The following is a 25631-nucleotide window of genomic DNA, read 5'->3' on the forward strand; positions in this document are numbered from 1 at the left end:
CTGCACAGTTTTTTCTGGCTCTTATGAATTCTCCTTTTGGGATATTTCAGATCACCGGTTCATAGTGGCAACTGGTGGCAAAGAGTGTGGAATTGACTTCAGTCTCTTTACGATAGGTTATGGTTGCAAGGTGATCACCTGATACATAAATGATCAAGTCCAAATAATGGGCCTCATTCCGAGTATGGCGGTAAGGGATAGCGGCCACCGGTAACGAGACCGGTGGCGGTAATCCCTTACCGCCATACTCCGAGTTCCCTCCTACCGCCCTCGCCCTTAACGCCTGCTTTGAGCAGGTGTTAAAGTCGAGGGCGCAAAGGGGCCTCCAAGCCAATAACGGTGACCGTAATGAACGGTCACCGTTATTTGCATCTTCCGCATTCCTATTGAGCCCTATGGGGGCTTATTCGGGAATGGGGAAGAGCCTTGGTGAATGGGGAATTACCGCCCCGCCAACCTTGGAATGGGGCGGTGATTCCGCCATCCACCAAGGCGCTGCCGGTCCGGGTACGGCGTCAACCAAGGCGTTAATAGCGCCATTGGTTAGCGCCGTACTCGGAATGAGGCCCAATGTATCTCCATTTTGCTGCTGGTTCCTGTGAATTAAATTCCCCAATTGTTGTCATTGATTTTATGTCTAAAGTCTTCCAACACCTGTGGTGTACCATTCCATATAAGGAAGACGTCGTCAATGTAGCGCGTCCATTTTATAACACTTTTTCTGTATGTGTCTGTTGTGTAAACCAGAAGGTCTTCAAACATACCCATGACCAAATTGGCCAGAGGTGGTGCATATTTTATGGCCATTGCAATGCCTCTTTTTGTTTAAAGAATTGATTCTCAAATATAAAGATGCTATTTTCTAGTGTTGCTATGAGCATTTCTTTGAGCATGCAAACAAAGGGAAAATGGGATGCCAATTCTTCCTGGAATGTGTAGTCTATTGTTTCCAAAGCTAGATCATATCCAATGGATGTATATAAGGCCTTGACATCCCAAGTTGCAAGATAATATGTTCAGAGCCATTGTGCATTGCTGCTGTGGTGTCTTTCAGGTATGCTAGAACTCTATACACTTTTGGTCCTAGTATATTGTTGTTGTATTCCGCTAAAGGCTCAGTGGCCCAGCCTATACCACTAAGAATTGGTCTCCCTTCTGTAATTTCGGTCAATGGCTTGTGTACTTTGGGAAGAAAATAGATTGTTAGTAATGTTGGTTTGGAGAAAGATAAAAAGCTTCATTCTTCATCCGAGATGAGTCCCTGGCGATGCCATCCTTCTATTAAAGGAATAGTATAAGATTTTTGACGATTTCCTTCTTTGTATTGGTTGACAAGATCTCATAGCAGTTAGGTGTATCCAGATGGTGTTGTGCCATTTTGCCATAATCTTTCCTATTCATCACAATTATATTCCCGCCCTTGTCAGCTTCTTTTATGACTACGGCCTCTTTAAGAAACCCGAGTCTGGGTCCGGGTTCCCTGAATGGGGAAATACCGGGCCATTCCGACCTTGGAGGGCCCGGTATTTCCCCATTCAGGGAACCTGACCCGGTCCATCCCCATTAGAGCTCCCATAGGGCTCAATGGGAATGGGGAGCATGCTAACAATGGGCCCGTTAATGACGGCCGTTGTTAGGATGCTGAGCTGCTCGCTGGACCCGCTAAGGACGTCTGGTAAAACCAGGTGTCCTGAGCGGGTCCCGTGAGTGGACCTCGTAATAGGGTGGTAAGGGGTTAATGGCCCTGGCACCTTCACTGGCACTGTTAACCCCTTACCACCCTCCCCGTAATGAGGCCCTAGATCTTTTTTGTTCTCAACATGTGGAGAGCATGTTTTTCTTGCGATGTGAGATTATTGCATTCTCCTTTTTTTGATATTTTCCCTTGCTTGCCAAAGGTCTTATGTAGCTCCCGTGTGACTGATTTATAGAATGCATCTAGCATGTTGTCTGGTGCCAGTTGTGGTAAAAATTTGGATTTAGGTCTGTCCTCTTTTTGAGTCAAGTTTACGGGCACCATTTCTAGTTCTTACAATGTTTGATGAATCAGGAAATTATCAGATTCTTGTAGTGATCTGAGGAGATGTATATTCCCCAGGTCTTCGATAGTGACTTCACTGATGGTAACTGGATCAGTATGTTTTTTCTGTTTGCCAGCTTGCATTGAAAAGACATTTTTAAGTTTCAGTTTCCTGACAAATTCAAAGAGATCAATATGCACTTGTGTAGGCTCCAGGTATGATGTTGGTGCAAATGATAGGCTCCAGTTTGGAAGGCTAATTTGATCTTCCGTAAGGTCAATGTCAGATAAATTAATCACTACTTGTTCATTTGGTCTTTTTGGCTTCCCTGGCTCCCGCTCTTGTTAGTCTGCGGTAATCTTCTAAGGCGTCGGGGTTGCCTCAGTCAACCTGACCCCCTCCTTCCTCTCCTCCGAGTAAAGGCTGTTTCTTGTCCGGTGGGTTTGTCAACTGAAAACAGACCTGTTCTTGCATTTGGGTCCTGTTGCCTTTCTTAAATCACCTTATCTTTCTAAATCTACCTGCTCTCTGCCTATCTCAAGCCCAGGGATTGTATCTCTCGGGAATGAAATCTCTGCACTGGCTCCTAGTGGCTGCGAGGATTAAGTTCAAAACCCTCTGCACTGTCCCTAAGGCCTTCTGCAGCCTCAATACCTTCAACTCTCTCTTCCTAAATATCTTCCTTCTCGAGCTCTTCGCTCATCCGCCTCCAACACCCTCAGGGTCAGTCGCTTCTACAAGCAACGAGTTGCTGGTAGATCTCTTTCTTTGGCTGGGGTCTCCCTGGGGTCTCCCTCTAGAACAGCCTCCCTGCCTCCCTGAAACTTGAGGAGAATCACCTCTGGTTCCGGAACCACCTAAAAACCTTTTTCTTTGCTTCTTTCTCTCCTCCTCTCCGCTGCTGAACTCCTGGCTGAAACTGAAACTGCACTTGTTTACCTGGCCACCCTCTGATCTCAGGCCCAGGTCCCCTCCTTCACCAGTTTCACACCTGCACTGCCTCCCTGACCACCCCTGCACTTGGGGACTGTTTTCTGTATACCTTCAGTCCCCTACAAGCATTTGACACCTGATTTCTGCATTTACCCTTGCCACCAGCTGGCTGCACTTTTATTTATTGCTGTTATTTATTCTATTTATTTTTATTGTTCGATCCCATGCACTGCACAGTCCCCTGCCCCCCCTCACTTTTCCCCTTCCCCCTTCCCCTGCACTTGTGCGATCTCAATGACACCTGGCCTAGTAAGATCGTTGTCTCTGTCTTCACTCTGTTCCCCCTCCCTTGCCTCATCGCGCCTTGAAACATTTGTGTATAGCCACGTTATAAATGCCATATCATATCATATCATACCCAGTTTCTTCCAAAACTGCCTCTTTCTTCACGCCTCACTCTGCCTCCATAGCTGGCTCCATTTACCAAACGATGTCGGGTTTTAAAGTTCCAGCCAGCATGATTAGTCCAGGAAAGAGTAGAACACTCACCATTAGAATGATGGTTCTGCCTTACTCGTGCTGCCCTCCTCTTCATCTCAGTACATTGCTGAAGTCGATATGTGATTGTATTAACAAAATGAGGCTGACAGATGTTTGTCTCAACAAAATCAGGATGTGTCTTTGTAGTTGGTATCTTCCTCGTCCAAGCGTTGAGCTGGTGTTTCTGGGGGAAGGCTTGGAGGGAAGAACAGGGAGAGGGCTGACAACCTACAAAGGCTTGAGGGATAGGGGGTTTATTATGAAAAGGAAATGGGGATACCATGTCTCACCTAAGGACATCCTCTCCCCACTCGGCAAGTCTCCTCCTCCCAGGAAATCCTCCCTCGCATATCCGACCCCATGGTCAGGATCCAAAAGCAATTCCCTTTCCCTGGCTACCCGAGAGGAGGGGGCAGGGGGAAAAGAAGTGATGCCTTCAGGTTCCTCACTAACCTTCCCCTATAAATAGGGCCTCCCGCACCAGGGACATATGCTGATGAATTCTCGGGCAGGGGTTGCTGTAAGTCTTACGGGACTGAAGACCAATCCCACACAGAGATTGTGGGTATAATGGTCCTTCTTGAAATGTTTGGAAGGGAGAACATTGTGAAGGGCATGGTCTGACGTCCTGTATTAGTGATTGGAAACTAGGGAAGTCAGTTCCAATTATCGTTTCTTCTGGTAGACCTGGAATAATGGCTGAAAGAAAAATTGTAGTTTTTCCTTGCCTTTGTAGGAGAATGGCAACTTTCGGGTAGATCTCTTGGTCCCCATGGACACAAGTACTTCTTACTACAGATCAATTTTTCTACTTCTCTGGTGGAACTAGATCAGCCCATAGTGCTGTTTGTGTTTGTTTACTACCACTATCTACAAGGTCTTGCACCAGGAACCCATTCACAAGAATTGATTTGTGAGTGGACTTAGTTGATATCCCACAAAAGCAATTTCTTTGGGTTTCAATACCTTTGCAAGGACATGTAACTTCTACCCCTAACATACATCCAATCGCCATGCGTTCTTCTCTTTTATTTTGGGGGTAATTACTCACCAAATGTCCAGATTATTTGCAGGAAAAAAACATATTGGGATCATGGGTGTTATGGTTCTGCTGTCTTCCTTTTCGTATTTCTTCTTTTAAGTTTAGATCTGGTTTTCTTTCTTTTTTCTCCTCTCACCACTTTTTAAGTCCCTGGATCAATTGGGAACATTTATTCTTTCCCTCGAGGGAAAATTAGGGCATAGTGGTCCTTTATATTTCTTCTTTTCTACCACTCGGTGTAACATATGTAAGTGTCTATTAGAATCAGCAACATTTTGAGCAGTTTCAATACTTAAGGAGAAGGTGGGTTTATTAAGTTGTAAGGCAGCCCGTTGAAGTGAAGGAGGTAATTAATTCATAAACTGTTGGATGTTTAGGGCTTTAAACACTTCAGGTAGTGTTTTCTTCCCCAACGATAAGGACATCATTTTCTTATTTCGCTCTCCCAATTTCATTGGTGTCTCCCTGGGGTTTAATTTAATACTTCTTAATATTTGAAAATAGAAATGACTGGTTTGTCCCACTCTTTGTAAGGGACCTTCTTTTATTTCAGCAAAGGTGGTTGTTCCTGGGAGGTTTAGTAAGTGGTAGGAAGTTTGTAGTTCCCCCTTCAATGAAGGTCCTAGATAGCAAAGTTTTAACTCGTCCACCAATCGTAATTGGGTTGCTAAACTTTCAAAATGTAAGAAAAATATCCTAAATCACCCCCTCTTTGTAGGGTTGGAGAACGTCCTGTGGAATATCTGTTTTTTCTTGAGTGGCAATCAGCCGTTCTAACCCTGCTTGAAACCATTCCGCTGCTTGTATTTGGTGTGCAGCCAACTGGGCCAACACCTCGTCTAAGGATGCCATGGTGTCTTGAGGCGAGATGGGTTTTCTTCTTCAAAATCGGAAAAAGAAAATAATTCAGAGTCCCCTTCTGTTTTGAGGCTTGAATCAGATTCGGTTGGACTGGTTAAACTTGTGTTCCCCTTTTCCCCTTTTTCCCAGACTCTCTCTGGAAAACAATTAGCTGAAGTGCAAGGGGGCATCCTTTTCCAAGGCTAAAAGAACCTAATACCCTGGTTCGAATACATTCTTGGAGTTTCCCGGTGTTTAAAATAATTCTGTCACCGTGTTTCAAGTGATAAGTGGTCAGGAGAAGGGTGTCAACAAGGATTTGTGATCCATGTAGTAAGTGTTGACATTTAATTGGAATCTGCAGTTGTGTGGATATTAACCTTTTGATTTTTTAAACTTTCTCCTGAGCCTGGACTCTCACAAACATTTCCTTTCCTGAAGGTTGCTAGACTACAAATAACGTATGGGATCCCCAATTTGGACCAATTGAGAGTATCCCACTGTGACACCATTTGTGAAGGCATCAAGAAGCAGAAACAGTCATCAGGTTCAAGATTTGTCTCCAAAAGTTTTACTAACTTAAAAAGGGGGGTGGAGTAAGGCCTAACTTGCCCTATGCTAAGGTGAGATTTCCCTACCTAATGAAAACTAAGGATAGTATGTGTCAGGAAGAACAAAGCAAATGTCTGTCTGTGTCCAAAGCTTATACTTGCCCTCACCTCTAAATGTATACAATGTGTAGGGATGTCAGCATCAAAATGAACAGTGTTCAAAGTAAAGTTCTGAGCTTCTTCCAGCTCTTGGCTTGTAATCAGCTTCCGCTTCCCCAAGTTCAAAACAGATCACTAGGTATAGAGGTTCCCTTCCCCAAGAGTTAAAATCTTCCAGCTTTCCAAAACAGCACAATTCCTTGTGAAACTTCCCAGCTTTTGTACTGTTGGTACCTTTCACCAGTTCACATTGTCAGTTCAATTTCTTCATTTCAAAAATCATCAAAGCAATTATTAAAGTATAAACACAAGTTTCTTCATGAGTGCTTTAAGTGGCTTTTCCATACCGGGGTATACTCGGCGCAGTTGTCAGACCACATGATCCACCCATCACAGGTCACGCAACCAATGACCCTTCTTGTCTGCCTTTCCATCCTTGGTTGCACTCAGTCTAGGCGTAGTTAATAGACCCCACAGTCCACCCATTACATGTGACGCAACTGGTTCCCATCCTTGCTACTTATCTATCAACATAATGCTACTGTGTCAGCTTGACAGTGCTCTCTGATTTCTCCACCTGTGTCACACTTTCCAGACACTAGACATTGGCTTGGTTGATAACAATGCACCTGTTACACTTTCCTTGAACTCCTTTGGCTGTTGCCACTGGTAGTTTTCTCCTATCATACCCTTCTTTGTATTCCCTTTTATTTGCAATACTTGTGTATCAGATAATACAGTTTGTGGTATCAGTCAAATTCACTACCTTTCTTCCACTTCACTCAACATTCACGAGTGCAATCATGCACTAGTTTCACCTCCTTCTATACTCCTCCCTCTTGCCTATGTGTATTCAAAACATGTGGTTCCTTTAATTTTCCTTTTTGGCTTTTGCCCATACCTGTTTTTTCATAAATTGCAGTTCACTGTATTTAGGCAGTTTCCCAAACTTTCTATCACTCAGTTTAATGTTTAAGATTGGTCAACATTTGCCTTCTCTGTTTTCAGCATTCAAAACTGTTTCTAATTCTTTTCACTTTGTTTGGCATTAATAGAAAAGTACTTGGCTTTCACTTTGTTCGGTATTCACAGATGCTTATATTTACTTTCATTTCACTCAGTATTCATAGAAATGGTTGATTCTACTTAAACCAATATTGCTTGCATTACATATTCGCCTACCAACCTGGTGCTTCCCTGTCTGGATTCACTCGCTGGTCGGAGTTTATGGCTTTGTTCCAAGGTCCTCGACCGCCACAGGTTTTCTCCTTCCCTTGCGGTACCTCGTCTCTTCTCCCAGCTTCTCTCTGTGGCTCCACACGCCCCGTACTGCTCCCCCTGCAGCTCACAACTTACTTAACTGCTTTGCTTGGTCTCGCCAGTCTCTTTCCTTTGGTCTGCCACCGACCTCCAGCGTCCCTCAGCTCCGCTTCTCGCTGCATAAACTATGCATTCTTTTTCAGGTCTTGAGCGCTCCACTGACCACACCGCTGCTGCCTGCACCCAGCTTATTCCACAGTTTCCTCTGCCTTCACGGCTCACTCTGCTTCCACAGCTTACTCCATTTACCAAAGAATGTCAGGGTTTAAAGTTCCTGCCACCATGATTAGTCTAGGAAAGACTAGACCGCTCACCATTAGAACTGTAGTTCTGCCTTACTCGTTCTGTCCTCCTCCTCGTCTTAGTACATTGCTGGGTTCAATATGTGTCTGTATTAAGAAAATGAGGCTGGCAAGTGAAATCTCAACAAAATGAGGATGTGTTTTTGTAGTTGGTCTCTTCCTCATCCCAGTGTTGAGCTAGTGTGTCTGGGGGAAAGCTTGGAGGGAAGAACAGTGAGTGGGCTGACAATAACCTACAAAAGCTTGAGGGATAGAGGTTTCATTATGAAAAGGAAATGGGGGACACCATCTATCACCTAATGATGTCTTTCCTCACTCCCCAAGTCTCCTCCACCCAGGTGATGCTCCCTCTCATATCCACCCCCACTGTCGGGATCCAAAGCAATGGCCTTTGCCTGGCCACCCTAGAGAATGATACAAGGGGAAAAGATGTGAGGACACCCTCAGGTTCCTCACAGTATTTACCCACCAAGAGGTCTGTGCAAATGCATGGTTCAACTCTTCGGGACATTCTCTCAGAGATTGGTCTTTCCACACACCATATTGTATGCAGCTTTATGGACTTCTTGTGGGTTTCGGTGCGTAGAGAAATGTTTTAAAATGGCTGCCTCTAGGCCTGCAAAGAAGCTTGAAAACACATGGGAGAACGTCCATCTGGCATATTCCATATTATTAAAATCATTCCTTATCACAAATGAGGATATCATTTGCTGATACAACTCCAGATGTTTCCACACAGAATATTTGGCATTTTTATGATGAGGGATCATACAAGTGTTGCTAGCTTTCATTTGTTTAGGAGGGTCTTTGATGAAATTCTTTTGGGAACTGCCATTGCACGTCTCTGAACCCTGGTCCACTCTCCCTCAGAGCCATAGCTAGCTACTGCTGGAGCCACATTCCCTATTGTCATCTGGGCACTCCCTCCTTCTCTGATTTTGGGAATGCCTTCTATATGCATGGGACACAGGCTCCTCACTTTTTTCTTTTCTCTGGTATTTCTCACAGTTATTTTCCCAGGATACCTTTTAATAAGTTGGATAGTATGGGTTTTCTTCCTCTGAGGGCTGAAAATAAACAACTTTCTCTTCTTGGGGGTGGCCAAGAGGTATACTCACAGTCTTCTTGATGGGAAGAGCATTTTAAAATGCCCTTTTTTGGCTGAAGGTTATGTCTTTCTTTGCTTAGTGGGCTAAATGATTTCTCTGCAGGATCACTTTCTGCAGTTCCAGTTTTCTCGTTCCTTCATGATATTTTTCTTCAGGTCCAGATGTATCTTCATTTCCACTTGTGTCCCCTCCTGAAATGCTGAGTAGGGCACCCTGCCCCCTTCTTGCTGTTAACGGCGAGAAGTCATCTATGTCAAATAAGGGATGCTCTTCTCCCTGATCAGATATATTTCGTAGAATGGATGTTAGACACCTCTTAGCCTGCCTATAGGATGTTTTAGGTGGGTGGAGTGAGGTCTTTGGCAACTCTGTACAAAGTATTTGTCTCTTGTGGTTGTCTGTTGAGTATTTGTAGGGCCATTTTATGATACCTTACTTCTTGGTGTAATACTCCATTATCATTTTCTGCTTACGTTGGACTAACTGCGCTCTTAAATCACATATATTGGCTTGATTGACTTCAAGCGTTTTGCTATGGGAAGTTAACAAGCCCTTCATATTTTGCAATTCCTGCTGTAGACATTCATTCTCTCACTGGCAATTTTGAATTACGCACGCATTTCCTAATTGATCTCCTGCCATTGCACGTTTCGTTTTAAAAGTACTTTTTTGGTTGATCTGCCTCTTTCAGGTCAGTCTCTATTTGTTGCAATATGTTCTGCATATGTAAGTTTACATCTTTCACCGTGGCTAGTTCTTCTGAAGAGACTTGACTCAGTCCTTCATTTTCAGTAGCCGGATTTCGTTATTTATCAGTTGCTGCTTCTCATGAGTTAGACCATCACACTCTTGTGTGAGCTGACCTCTATCTTTTTGTAACAATTAAATTATGATTCATTTGATCACATTTGTTTTGGGAGTCAAATTCTTTGAGAATTAATTTATTATTATTATTTTTAAATTCCACTAAATGTAGTTTTACGATCACAATGTTGTCTATGCACAGATACACTGATTATAAGTGCCCTGAAGACTCAAACATGGTGCCATCATATTCTGAAATTCCTCACAAGATGTTTTAATTTCAGCTTACATTTGATCCGTGACATTTGTGCTGTTGCAACATGGAAATCTAAAAATACATCTCTTAGGGGAGCCCCTTTTGGGCATGCATGATTGGGGTCAATATAATGTTAGAAAGAAAATTGGTTCACTGTAAACAACTCATTTTGTTGTGTAAACTACAATTATTTTGGATAAATCATGTTATGCAAAAGGTCACGGTAAGTATTCCAAATATTGAAACATCAAGTTTATATGAAGTAGAAAATGACATGTATCAATATCATACATATAAAAGTAATAAAGAGGAGTAACATATTTGCATGAAAAAATGAACAAAATGCAAGTTAAAATGATGACAAGAAAAGAGATTAAAGATATACAAGGAATGTATTCATTCGTTTTAATCCAGGTTATTGTGTAATAAAGGGTGTGTGTAATAATACCCTCGATTTAACATGATGAATAAATGTTCATGCACTAGGTCTGCCTACATGTGCATCAAAAATGTCTGATTTCGCAATGCCCCTTCCTGTCTGTTGGGCATGAGAACATGTTTTGGCGCACCAACTGTTTAGCATCCATTAGCGCCTTCCTCAGGGCAGGGAGAACAACACTAAGCGGAAGCAGACAAATAAACAACACTAAGGGGAAGCAGACAAAAAACTAATTCAGAATAGTGTTCTGAGAGGTTCTAAAATAAGAGATACTCAGGAGAAAAATGTGTGAACTGCCCAATATGTTACAAGTCCCCAATTAGCACTTACCTGTTACCTCCGACAGGGGTGGATGGGGATTCCAAAATTGCTTTGTCTTCTCAGCAGGGGGCACCCAATCTTTGAATGTCAGCCTTATGTCCCAATCAATGGTTTCTAAAGGTAATTTATCAAAAGGATTTTTTGGGAATTGCAGTATCACGAGTTGTGCAAGCAGCCCTTAAATACAGTACACTAAAACAGAGATATAGCACATGCAGTATGGATGGAGAAAATGTCGAAAAAATACAGTGGTAAATATACCTGGTTACTTAGTTATGAATGGAGATCCTGATGACCAATTCCTCAGATTCAGCATGGGGCGCACAGTTTGTGCGGACAACACTTGGTGTGTCCCTGCAACAAGGTTGAAAGCTGCACCCTGAAAAGGCACAGTAATAGATAGGTGTAATAAAACTAACTGGTAGCACTGAGTTTATAAAATTAGATGCAGTGAGTAACAGTCACCATGCGTTTGATATTGGAATGCTCTGTTTACAGAGGCTCATACCTTTCGGATGTGTTCAGTAGGTATGGCTGTGTTGGCGTGGCGGCTCCTATTATGAACGCGTGCAGCGTCAAGTATTTGGATCCTTCAGTCCTGTGGAAAGTTACCACGATAAGGATTTCTGTAAATGATATGAATACCTCTGTTTGATACAAGCAAGCAGATCACGTTGAACTTATCTTACTCCTGGAGTTATTGAATTTGAACGCACATCCTCTCAGTGGAAGTTCCCTCCATTGTCATAGCAGCCTGATGCTAATCACACTGCTGCAAACCACATTGCTGTCAATAGCTACATGAGGTGCAGCATTTCAAGTTGTTTATTTGTAGTCATGGTTACTTGGTTTCAACTTCATTACCCCACATATTTAATTGTGATTGGTTTTTGTGAATGCACGTGCTTGTTGTCAAACTTAAACAGGCAATCAGGGAAGTATGTGAAAGGGGAAGAAGCATTTGAGTGGGTGAAAAACTGTGTATTGGGCCCATAATATACGGCTTGTTGTGTGTCATACGCAAATCTGTTCAGAAATGGCTGTTCCAGTGGCTATGCATGTACTTTTTTCATTTCATTGAGGTCCGTGTAAACATCAATGCAATTAGGCGGTGGCGTGTAAGTGTGCCAAGCAAAGTGGAATGCTGATGCCGGATGTCACTGATGGGAGCATTTGAAGGAAAGAAGGGGAAGGGGGCGGAAAAACCCACCTTTGATAAGAACGGTTTAGAATTATATTTTCTAGAATGTGGATAACCCGTAGCTTACTCGCAGGGAAGGAATTATAGATTTTGCTTTCAACCTGCAGGAGGTCATGAAAATGATTAAGCAATCAGGATGTGGATAAAAGTAGACAATCTATCATATGGGTGGTGTAAATTCCTCATTTAAACCCCTGTGCTAATCTTCTAATCTAAATATCCACCAGGCTTGTTTTTGTAACAGGCTTCCCAGGACATTTGAGGATTCTTTAACAACATCAAGGACCCACCATGTCATATCATCTGCTGTATGTTGTTGTTCTATGTATGATATGATATGATAGATTATTTATATAGCGCCTATACACAATGTGTTTCAAAGCGCTTCATGACAAGGGAGGGGAAAAGGGAAAGTACAAAACATTCTTACAGGCCATGAACAACAAGAATGTAAATTAACTATCATACTCAGCCTGGGGACATTTCAGATAGCGCAGGTGCTAAGACACAGATAGGAAGGAAATCTGAACAGACAGGTAACTACCGTACTAGGCCTTATGACATTTCTGGTAGAGCCAGAGAGTTACACGAGGTGAGGGAGAGGGGAGGAGAAAGGAGGGAGAAGGACAAAACAAGCGACTATCTTTCTAGGCCTGACGACATTTCAGATAGTGCTCGAGGGGGTGGGTAGAAAACAAGTGATGGGGGAGACACACATTTGTTACTATCATACTAGGTCCAGGGATAATTCTGATAGACTAAGTGCATCGAAAAAAGTAAGGGAGAGGGGAGGAGTGAGAGGGGAGAATAAAAACGGTGAAAAGAGCAGAGAAGCATAGGGGAGAGCAAATACAGTGGCAGAGGTCAGTAAAACACATAATGTTGCAAGAGAACAGAACATGTAGGCAAGGATTCACGGTGACAATAGGCACAGCATGGTTCAGGGGAAACCTGAGTGTGAGATCCAGGGGAGGTCCAGCATGAGAGTTGCGGTGTGACGCACCAAGAGTCAAAGGGCCTCAGGTAAAACCGGCATGCTTCTGCTGGAGTTGTCATTTTTTCCGGCACCTGGCTTCACAGAATAACCGGGGCATTATAGCCCCGGCAGTCTGTGAAGTAAGGCACAGGAAAATGTTACTCCTCATTCCCATTTGAGTCCCATACGACTCAATGGGAATGGGGCGGACAGAAGCACCAACACCCATGTGCAACATTGCCGGTGCTTCCGTCAAAGTCTGCGGGCGGGTGCCGTCCCACCCGCCAGGTCTGACCTGGTGAGCAGGACGGCAGCCGCCCACAGAACTCAGAGTGTACCAGTCCGGTAACAACGGTGCCAGTACGCTTACCGGCACCATTGTTACCGCACCAGCACACTCATAATGAGGCCCATTGTGTCCAAAAGTCAGATCCAAGTGTTGGCAAAGGTAATTGATGGTGAACCCTTTGTGAATCAAGACCACTCCTGCATTACTGCAGTTTTTCTAGAAAATACTAGGCTTCCCCCAAAGGCAGCACAAGGAAAGCTCAGCTCTTTTGTCCTTTAGCTAAAACTTATTTCAAATGGTTTCTTCTGCCAAACCTTGCAACAAGTAGGACAGATGATGCAAACAAAGGCCATTCACCTCATTAACTACCGTAGTCTGGGACACTGAAATGGAAAGTTGCAACAGATGGGCATACAAGACAATAGAGAAAGATACAGACATCAGCAGCTTTCAATTTAAGTTGCAGCCCCTAAGCCCCCATGTGTTGCATTCCAAACATTCCATTTGCACACACAGCTATCCCAAGTCAAACAAAGCACACAAAAATGCACCAAGCTCTTCCCCTTCACCCCAAACAAGGACTACTTACTGTAGTGGTTCACTAGTGGTGCGCTCACATTTTTACAACATATCCTCGACCTGTGTTCACAAATTCTCATGTGGACAGGCCTGATTGTTTGGCCCACATACCTCAATCCACACAGGCACTCAATACAGTAAATTACCTGTTTAGGCTTACAATTTGTAAGGTTTCCTAGGGTCCATGTCCGACTATCAAAACAGAATTGCGTTGTCTTCTTAGTGAACTTACATGCAGTACAGTTACCACATGGATAGTGCCCAGTGATCGTTCTCAGGTCCCATAGGCCAAGTCGTGGTGCTGACTTAACAAATCTTGAATGGACTGGTTGGACATGTAGGTTTTTTGCTCGTTTAAATGCGAACCTAGGTACAGGTTCGCCGGGGAGGCTTACTTTGGCCAATGGCCAATATTTGGAAATCAACGTGTTCACATGCCCAAAAGACAGGAAGGGGCATTGTGAAATGTGAGATTTTTGACACACACGTAGGCAGAGCGAGTGCATGACCATATATTTATCATGTTAAATTGAGGGTATTATTACAAATACCCTTTATTAAACAATAACCTGGATTAAAAAGAATGAATATATTACTTGTACATATTTAATCTCTTTTTCTTGTCATTGTCATCATTTTACCTTGCATTTGTTCATTTTTTCATGCTAATATCTTACTTGTCTTTATTGCTTTTGTAGTATGATAATGATACATATAATTTTCTACTTCATATAAACTTGATGTTTGAATATTTGAGATACTCACTGTGACTTTTTGCATGACATGATGTATCTAAAATAATTATAACTTGCACAACAAATTGAGTTGTTTACAGCGCGAACCAGTTTTCTTTATAACGCAATATGGAAATCTGACTTTCTTTCAATGTTTCTTGTAACCAACCGCACAATATCTTGTACTTTGTCACTCCACAATTGCTTGGGGCTAAGCAGCTCTTCAGACTTTTTCTGTGCCGCTTGTTGGCACTGTTTGATCTAAGCATCCCTGTCTGCTAACCTGTCCACCACGAATTGGAGGTGAAAATAAAGGTCTGAAGAGAGGCAGAGTAGTTTCAAGTGTTCTTCTTTTTCAGTTGAAATCATACGCCTCTTTAGGAATTGGTTTAATATGCCTCTCTTGTCACAAATGTTCACGAACTCTGAGGCGATTCTGTTTAACAACTCTTTCTTCCAAAGGTCAATATATCTGTGGTTGTCCAACCCCCTTTTAAATATATCTTTGAAAGATAATGGGTTTTCACCACAGGTACTGTTATGACAGACATCTCTCTGTTTAAAATGTAACAACCTACCTCCAACAATTCTCTTTAAACAGAAATACAAACCTTTCTTACTCACTTAATCACTTACAATTCCAATTCAAACCTTAATAATGTTCTATGTAACAATCTCTCCTTCTGCACACACCTTAGTATTTCCTTATGAGACTGATGTATCAATAATACATTATTAAAGCAACACTCAGCGTCCATGCACATTTGTGGGCTGTGATGAACTGGATGGAGTCATGACTAATTTCCTCATGGTGACCTCCTCCCATGTGGCAAGGGGACAGCAGCCGCTATGTGATCCTGAGCCTGGGGACAGCTATATGAGAGAGGGTCACTTGGGGGAGACAACCTTCCCAGAGATATCATGGCTTCATTGGGTGAGCCGGAAGCGCGGGCCACACAAAGGCCCATACAAAGGCCCCTGTTTGCCCCTGGAGCCCAGTCACCTCGCCAGGAGCTCACTCGAGGAGAGGGCAGGAGCCCCCCCTCATGCGCAGCAGCATCCGCATCCAGGAAGCAGCTTCAGCACACCACGTGCTTTGGCCTCCTCATCTACGGCACCGCGCATCGACAGCCACGGCAGGCCTGCTCTGTTTGGGGTAAGGCCTAAACCCCCCAACCTCACCCTCCCTCCACCTGCAACACCGAAATTTTGCTGCTAACGGGCAGAACTCCCTCGATCCTGCACTGCCTGACCCTCCTGCCTGACCTTACTATGCCGGGCGCAGTGCAGCATGAAAGCGAGGCTGAGGCCTCGTTGCTAGGATACTAGCACCAACTTCTTCTCCACGCATCCGCCGGCAGGCGGAAGCACCGGCCACACGAAGGCCCATACAAAGGCCCCTGTTTGCACCCTGTTCGTGACATGGAGCGTCAAGGAGCAGATTAGGAGTCCCCCATCTCCTCATACTGACGCCTCTGCCTTCCTGCGTATGAGCCCGTCACCAGTAAGACTCTGCATAACTGTGAATACCTGAGCTTAAAACCCGTACTACTGTATGTATGCTCTTCTATAAGTAGCTCAAACAAACCCTTGTCTTTTTCAATCTGCATTCTGCGAAGGCATCAGCTCCCTGAAACTGCACCCCGCACCATCAGGCAGTCATCCCCTAATTCCGCAACCCTGGTCATGGTACTACCCTGCCCCTCGTTGCTTTGTCATTGCTGAAGGCCTTCCACATGCCTGATATTTTGATGTATGTCCTGTATTTTTGCGCCACCTGCATCCATGACCCTACTTGGCCCAAACCTAGGCGTCACCTAATGCAGCCGATGTACTATTCTGGACCTAGATGCTGCCACACTGCATCATGTGTTGCACTTGATTTGTGTTGTGCCTTATGGTCGCTAATAGACCTCTTTTGATTTATGCTGTGCCCTTTGGTCGCGAATAGACCTCACCTGATTTGTGTCGTGCCTTACGGTCGCTAATAGACCTCACTTGATTTGTGTTGTGCCTTATGGTCGCTAATAGACTTCTTTTTGATTTGTGCTGTGCCCTTTGGTCGCAAATAGACCTCACCTGATTTGTGTTGTGCCTTACGGTCGCTAATAGACCTCACCTGATTTGTGTTGTGCCTTATGGTCGCTAATAGACCTCACTTGATTTGTGTTGTGCCTTTTGGTCGCTAATAGACCTCTTTTTGATTTGTGCTGTGCCCTTTGGTCGCAAATAGACCTCACCTGATTTGTGTTGTGCCTTACGGTCGCTAATAGACCTTACGTGATTTGTGTTGTGCCTTATGGTCGCTAATAGACCCTTTTTATTTGTGTCGTGCCATTTGGTCACGAATAGACTTCACCTTTGCACATTTGCATTGTGCACTTTGGTCGCAAATAGACCTCAGTTGATTTGTGTTGTGTCTTACCTGTAGTTACTACTGCACCCTTGCTAACAACCTATGAACCTCACTGCCCCCATCATCAGAGCCAAGCCACCTACAATGGCCACATTTAGAGGCGCCACTCTAACTATGGCTACCCTCCTCCCGTTGCTCCGCGCCCACACAACCACACCACTTTACCCAGACCTACTATCTCCAATAGAATGGATAAACAGATTCGCCCGCCCACCTTCACCATCCATACCCTGTCCCACACCCCTTAGGAATACAAGACTAGGTTCCCGCCTTGTTGTACCCACTACCACATGCCTGAACGCAGCCCCACTGACCATGACTAGAAACGATAGACTCAGCTATCGTATTAATCTTGTCACAAAGCTCACTAGAATACTCACCAATCAGACTACGAACCCCAAGCAGCCTACCTCACTTTCTGAACCCTCACCTAGTCACAACCCTACTATACCGCACTCGCCACCTCACACGAAAACTAACCCTCCACAGACCTCTATCAAGGGAGCCCTCATCAACGCTCGCTCATTGGTTGCCCATGCTACTGGTATTGCCGACATTATTTCCACTAACCACCTAGACTTTATCGCCATCACGGAGACGTGGCTCCATCCAGCAGCCGGTCTGACAGGAAAAATGGAATAGGCGGAGGTATAGCAATTATTGCAAAATCCACCCTAAACATCAGAGAAGTAACCAGCACAACCCTACCTTCTGCCGAACTTCTATCCGTCAAACTCCCATTATCTGACACACAAACCATACTGCTCCATATTATATACAGACCCCGAGGACCCCCCTCCACCTTTGAAGAGGATATCTCTCTCCTACTCACCACCAATTTGAAACCAAAATCCCAAATCATCCTTCTGGGAGATTTCAACTTGGGACTCAATGACCCCAATGACAACCAAGCCACTTCCCTTAATGACACGATTACTCATCTAGGCTTCACCCAACACATTAATCAACCTACACATACAAAAGGAAGATCCTTGGATTGGCTTGCAGATGCCAATTGCAACCTCTCACTGACTGACATCACTCCCTGTGCTTGGACTGACCATCATCTTATTACCTTCTCTTTACCTAGATCCTTACCATCTACCACATGACCTACAAAGTTACCTCAATTAATTTCCAGAAACAACCGCAACATCACTATAGAGAACCTCAAACTTTTCTTGCGCCTCTCAGTAAAGGTAATGTACCCACGCAAAAAAACAACCCAGCAGCCATAGTAGACCTATATAACAATACTTTAGAACTAGCCCTCAACCAGATAGCTCCTCTCAAACAACGAAAAGCCAAACCTATTGCCCAATCCAACAAATGGTTCTCAGCAGAATTAAAAGCTCTCCGTAATATTAAACGAACTGCAGAAACTAGCTGGAGAAAAGCCCCTTCTCTCTCCACTAAAGACAAATTTACTTCAGCTGCCTCCACCTACAAATCCGCCATCTTAAATGCTAAGAAAGAGACCTACAACTGGAGAATACAAAACGCCAAATCTGGCACCAAGGAACTCTTCGCTATACTAAGAGAACTTGAATCACCACTGCCCCCTACAGAGGACTGTATCAAAGACAAGGCCTGGTGTAACAATATCCAGCTTGCCCTTGCTAACAAAATTGCCCTCCTACAAACCAAGATAGAAGCAAAAAAAGCTAGCATTGCCTTCAAGCAGAACCCCAGCAGCAAAACTAACTACACCACCCCTATCTGCCCATCTTTCCACTTCTCACCAGTCACAGAAGAGGAAGTAATCAAGATAATCGCCAGCCTCAAACCATCCAACTGCAAAGGTGACATTTGCCCAGCATCCGTCATCAAAGATGGTGCTAATGAGTTAGCCCCTCTCATCACCTCTCTGATCAACTCCTCCTTCAAAAACTCAATGGTCCCCAACAACCTTAAAGAAGCGTGGGTCCTACACCTGCTAAAAAAACCTAACCTAGATCCCAACATCCCCACAAATTACAGGCCCATCACCACAGTCCCATTTCTTCTCAAAATCTTGGACAGGGTAGCCTATCTCCAAATACAACAACATTTGGAAGAAAATAACCTCCTAGGCCTGCGACAATCCGGAGTCAGACCAAGGCACAGGACTGAAACTGCCCTCTTGGATCTAAAAATCCAAATGGATGATGCCAAAGACCAGGGCAAACTGGCCATCTTGCTCTTGTTGGATCTCTCTGCTGCCTTTGATCTGGTTGACCACCAGATCCTCACTCAACACCTCTCCTCGGCTGCTGCACTCTCTCAGAATGCCACTAAGTGGATCCAGTCATTCCTGTCTGACAGGACGACTAGAGTCTTCGCCCCCACGGCGGCTGCGGACCCTATCCCAATCACATGTGGAGTGCCGCAAGGCTCCTGCGTTTCCCCCACACTTTACATCTTCACGAAGCTCCTATTTGACCGTCTTGACGATCTGGGTGTCAGCTACACTAATTATGCAGATGACACCCAGGTCCTCATCACGCTCACTGGCAGCTATGAAGAAGATTCTGCAAAGCTTAATGATATCTATTTAGAAATCCAAGCCTGGATGGCCACACACAGTCTTTGCCTTAACGACGATAAGACAGAATTGCTTATCCTAGGCTCCCAGGCTCGCCTCAACAAACTGGCCCAAAGGTACCAATCTTTTACCATTGATGGCAACATCATAAAAGTCTCCAAAGAGGTTAAAACATTAGGTGTATACCACGATTCTACCGTATCATTACAGAAACAAATAAACTCTACCATCTCAGCTACCTCATACACCAATAAATTGATCAATGCCTGTAGGCCTTTCCTCTCCACCTCTAGCTGCCTCACCCTATCTAGAGCGCTGATATTGTCTAAATTAGACTATTGCAACACACTCTACTTAGGCACTACCACTAAAAATTTGAACAGACTCCAGATCCTGCAAAATAATGCACTAAGATGTGCCCTCAACCTCCCGCGCAACTCGCACATATCCACGGTTGGAAAAGAAGTCCACTGGCTCCCGATCTGTGACAGAATTAAGCTAAGAGCACTGGTCATCACCCACAAGTGCCTATCACATACTGCCCCACGATACCTTTCTGACAAATTTGCTAGACACTGCCCCACTAGACCCACCAGAACACCTTACCTACACCAACTAAAGATCCCTAATTATAACCTAAAAACAGCAGGGGGCTCCAGCTTTCCAGTGCTTGCAGCACAATGTTGGAACACCCTCCCCACTACAATTAGATCTGAAGCCGCATTCTGGCCATTCAGAGCCATGGTAAAATCATGGCTACTAGCCTAAACAGCCAGACTCTCACCGACATGACTAGCTAGCCGCCGCTCTCTACCTGTAGTAATGTTTACTCCACCTACAGCCTATTCAGGACCAACCTGTAACACGGTCCACTTTAGCCACTGTAACTTTTTTTCTTTTTTTGCATATTCTCTGTACATACTTTTCTTGGTATATTCTACTCTTGTATGTAAACATTCAGAGCCTGGACTAATGTACGTTCTGTCTGTTGTACTATGATGCTCGTGTAACGATATGTAACTCTGCTGTACACATGATTATGCGCCCAGTTACCTGAGGGTTCGGATGCGCTTTATAAATAAACAAACTAAACTAAACTAAACTAAACATGGTATCCCTCATTTACTCTTGAAATTAACCCTCCCATATCTAATACCTTCATGGCCTATTGTTATACATCCACTCTTTCTCCCAAGAAGAATAGGGAAATCACCCTCAATAAACCGGGAATCATCCACCATTTTAGGCTACTGGAAATGTTTATTCAAGTTTTCCCAATCAATTCTCCAAACTGGACTTCCTTTCCCAGAATGACCAAAATATTGGGACGAGGAAGCAGAATTGAGCAATGCAGACTGAAGGAGGCCACACGCCCAGTGAGCACTCTAGTGGGTGCTCACATACACCTTTGCCTGGGAAGTTTATAACACAAGTGAAGAACGGAATTGATATCTGCTGCTGGTAGAAGAGCACTGCGTCTCCCTGTGAGGTTGAAGAAACAGAAAGGCAGTTACCAGCGTTGTGGAGCCAGGTGGCTCACCAACAGGGAAGGAAGATGTTGTTGTGTGAGAAAGACATGCTGCAGGAACACCAGGAGCCGTGAGAGCCTCCTGGGCATTCACAGGTGACAGAGAGTAGCGCGTTTTTCTTAAAGAAGCCCAGACTTAATCAGGCGTGTCAAGTGGAAGCCGCGACAGATGAAGAAATCAAAAGGAAATGGTCACAAGAAGGAAGCAGATGGAACCGCTTCCCCGGTTGACTGTGGGAGAATCCAGGAATGCCAACAAGAGCTGGTGATTCCTCCCAGAGGCAGAGGGACCCCGTGACATAGCATCAACCATGCTGAATGCAAGTAATTAATCCAGAAGCAACCGAGAGAGAAAGAACAAATTAACCTAATGTTAAAAGGGGAATTAAGATACAAACAAAACCCTTACAAGCAGATGAGTGTATATTGTGCAAGTATAGGGGAATCTCGGACCGAATAATATATCCAGAGGACATATTAACAAACAAGGTAAATGTGCAACTTTGAGGAAGTGTAGAGACCCCATGTGAATACAAGACGCCCTGGCAGGAGAGTATAGCAGGCAATTACAAGTGTGTGAATACAAGAAGCCCTAACAGGAAAGTACACCAGGCAATTACAAGCCTGTGAATACAAGAAGCCCTGGCTAGAGAGTATACCAGGCAATCGCAAGTGTGTGAAAACAAGAAGCCCTGGCAGGGGAATATACCAGAGAACTATAACTGCGTGAAATAAAGAGGTCCTTAGATGAAACATCAGGACTAGGAAAGGGATTGTGTGAACCAGCTACCAAGTGTTCCGAAAGAGTAGAAACTTAAAAGTCAGACAGGTTTGTAGACCAGTATTGTTGTGGGCCAAGAAAGGGACAAGGAACTGTTGTATGTGAACATTCAGACAGTAAAGCTGAATCCAAAGGAAGGGAATCACCCTGTGGAGCAAGGACCTTTATCCATGAAGAACTTTTATGTTGGAGCTATTTATTCTTCTTTTGTGAACACTTTTCGAAACTTCCCAAGGTTAAAGACATTTCTCATTTCAGCTTAGAGTTTAGTTTTAGTGTGAAGGTCAGAATAGAACTTTAACCATGGGACAGTTTTGTTTTGTACATTCCGACACAGCAGATCCTCAGTTTTGATTTAGTTAGGGAAATTCCTCTCAGAGTAAGGTCAGAGAGGCTTTTTCCCCAAACCCTTTTATTTTCAACAGAAATCTTTAACCAAAATCATGGCTAACCTGTGTCTGAGTTTCATTCCTGACTCCACTCAGGGCTCCACACAATTTAAGTTAAATGGTCTATGTTGCAATGACACTGGTTATCCCAGAAATCATATCTCGGTGGAACCTCCAGTTTTGTAGAAGGTATTAATCATGCGACATCTAATTCAGGGGAACTTTCCACCCACCCCAAACCAGGCGCACACAATTTCCCTTATTTAATAACATTATATTTATGAATCTGGAACCCCCAATTTAACAAAAGTGATTCCTTACAGACTCCCTCCTCTTTCGGGACAAGAAACACACAGGGTTGCACAGAAGGTACTATCAGCAAAATAGGAATAACCAAATCAATTTAAGGAGAAATAAATTCCAATGATGAAAACTTAATCAACACACTATTCATGTCAGTTTTCAATGCTTTAGTTATAGAAATAGAGACTTGTGTAACACTTGCATCACCACTTATTTGTTTTGTTTACCCTGGATGCGCATGCGCCATTGATTAAAAATACATGATGATCCAGGATAACACTTTTATTTCTTAAAACAATCTAATTAATTTAAAACATCCCTGCCTATCCAATTCTCTCTACTTACCCTTTATTGCCAATAGATACCACCACCTCACAAAATAGACATGGCAGAAATTCAATAGAATTCTAAAAACTCAATTTTAACCAACTACTGGTGCTACCTTATGTAAATGGCTTGTAGAAAAGAAAATGTATGTTCAACATGTATGTAGGCTAGATTCCCTTCAGTGATGTTTCTATTTAATTACTGTGTAAAAACATACCTTTCTCACTTTCAATGCGCAACTTAAACATGTCAAAATCGATAGCGATGTATCGCCCTTTCCCTTTTGTCTGAAACAACTTAGCATTAACAACAATATTCTGCTTGATGGTTTCCCAGGAATTTCATCAATTATATTCATTTTCTAGGTATGCACACAGTGAGATGTCCATTTCACTGCCCAATAAATCCTCTGTGCTAGGCATCATTACACAGAGAATGAGTCAGGGGATCTCCCTTTAGACTCACCATGGGATTTTGGTTTTAAAATATATATTTTCAAAAAGCACATACACTTATTTGGATGCACAATCAATGTATGTATGCACACCCCTCAATACTGGCAAATAACAGGGACCAGGATTTAATCTAATTCCCTTTTGCAATATCACTACCCTCAGGATTATTTCCTCTTTATATTATACTCACGTGTCAATTTATTTTTTCTTCCTCACAAATAGGTGGCACCTTCCTATACCTCTTATGGACTCAATACACCCCCTATAGAAACAGGTGGGCATCAGTCAGCAAGATGTGATAAACTTTTCCACACAGCCTGTCTGCTGTCACTTCCTCTGAAGAAGGCCTGGGGCTTTATTTCCTACTAGGCCTCACTTACAGGGCTCTGATAATAATCCACAATGGGTCAAAAAGGAGAGAAATATATTCCTTCTCCTTCATGTTGTTATTAATTCTCCTTCTTCCTTTCCATCAGTCAGTGGGTGAGCCAATGAGACTTGTTCTTCAGTGTGTGTTGAAACTTATATAGACCAAAAAATCCTCATTCTTGAGGTGTGTATATATTCCCCAGTCTAATTTGTCAAGGCCTGTGATTTGATTGGGCAGTGTTCCAAAAGTGACATCACAGTAGACATACCCCTCCGTGGTCATTGTGCATAGTAATGAAGGGGGAAGTCTGATGGGAGTAACTCCTTAACCCAGTTTCCCTGCCAATTAATGTGTTGGTGTTTCAGAGATTTCCTGCATTAAACATTGTGACAGTCTGAAATTGTAAACACCACACATATGACCACTTATTAATTGGCTCACTAGATTTCTCTCTCTGTCACAAATCAAACTACACAATATTTTATCGTGATAGGACCAATTGTTAATGACTTACATATTTTGGCTTATAACTTATTCATACTTTTCTGCACACATTATGTGTTCATCTCAAAGCAACAGGCTAGTCACTGTGGATGCTAGGACATATGTATCACTGGATTGCGCTGTTTGGCAAAACAAAAGACAAATTCACCTAATTTGCATAATATAAATGACCTTACACAAATTTCATTTTTATACCATTAGATAGAGCATTTCAAGTTGAACATTTGAAAATAAAAATGTACTTTCTATGACATTCCATAGAAGAATCATGAGCAAGATAGTAAATCCCAATGTAACATTTAAAAGGCCTTACTTTTTCTCACTTTACACACATTACATGCAGTCATTCATTTGTCTGTCTACTACAGAAAGTCTCGTATTTTTGCTGTTGATCCAGAGATAGACGTATAGGGCCTCATCACAAGTCTGGCGGTAACCCTTAAATGTGGCGGTAGCATTATTACCGCAGCATTTAAGGGTCTGTCAGATCATGGGCTTGGCGGATTTGCCACCAGCTCTTAGCTGGGGGCAAATCTGCAGCGATTTTGTCAATTTTCAGTGCTTTTACCACCGGTGCTAATACCGCTGGTGGTCAATTTGGAAAAATTCCCCATTGAACCCAATGGGGAATGGGGAATTCCCAAATGGGCCCAATGGGGAATGGGAACCAACCGTTCTGCCAAACTCGTGATCCGGAGCTATTAGCACTGGGGGGTTTTGGTGGTAGGGCTAATAGCCCCGGCGGTAATACCACTGGGGTTACCACCCTACTCATGATGAGGCCCATAGTGTTTATGATTCAGATGCCTGGTGGTGGTCAAGTTCCGTATAGTTTATGTTTCTGGGTCAGGCAGGTTTTATATAAACACTTTGCTCTTTCAGGTTTCTTTTCTGTCCTTCAGGAGAAGCCTGAGACATTGAAATAGCAGATCGGACAAAACAGACCCATGCCATAAAGAAGCCCCCTTAAAATAAATAGCCAATTTGGCCTCCCTGTGACCTAGTTCCAGAGACAGTGATTATATGTATTGCTGAACTTCAAACAAATTCCAACTCCTTGATAGTGCAAGGCATATCCGTTTTGTTGCTATATTATTGTGGTTGGTGTATTGAACAGAATATAGGATGACGAGTCCAGTCCTGGTTTAATTTAATTTGGCAACGTTCACAATTGCATCTTTTACCTATACATGTTCCTGTTCCCCTTGATTTTGCAATTTCTGTGAACACTGCAGTTTATCCATTCTACTGGCGAAGGAAACTCCTATCAAAGGTCCACATTTTTCAATATGTGTAGGGTTCTTAATCCCAACTCTGCATTTCTGTAAAGGAAAATAGAACCAACAGCAGCAGAAATGTTCTTCTTTTTACTCTGTTACTTTATAATGCAGTGATGTTCATCTCAGATTGAGCAAGTCTACATTTTAATAAAACGTGTAGAGTGTTTTATTTGTCCTTGGAAATGCTTTTCACAGACCTGGTCACTATATGTTGATTTGAGGGGACATGAAAATATTGCACATTTTGCCTACATGTGTGTTTTCCAAATACTGTCCGCAGGCCGCAGCTTACATGTTTGTTTTCAATATGGTATGTTGCCCGGCACCTTCTCTTTGAA

This window comes from Ambystoma mexicanum, chromosome 11, assembly GCF_040938575.1.
Source record: "Ambystoma mexicanum isolate Mex_15411 chromosome 11, UKY_AmexF1_1, whole genome shotgun sequence".
Classification (NCBI taxonomy): domain Eukaryota; kingdom Metazoa; phylum Chordata; class Amphibia; order Caudata; family Ambystomatidae; genus Ambystoma; species Ambystoma mexicanum.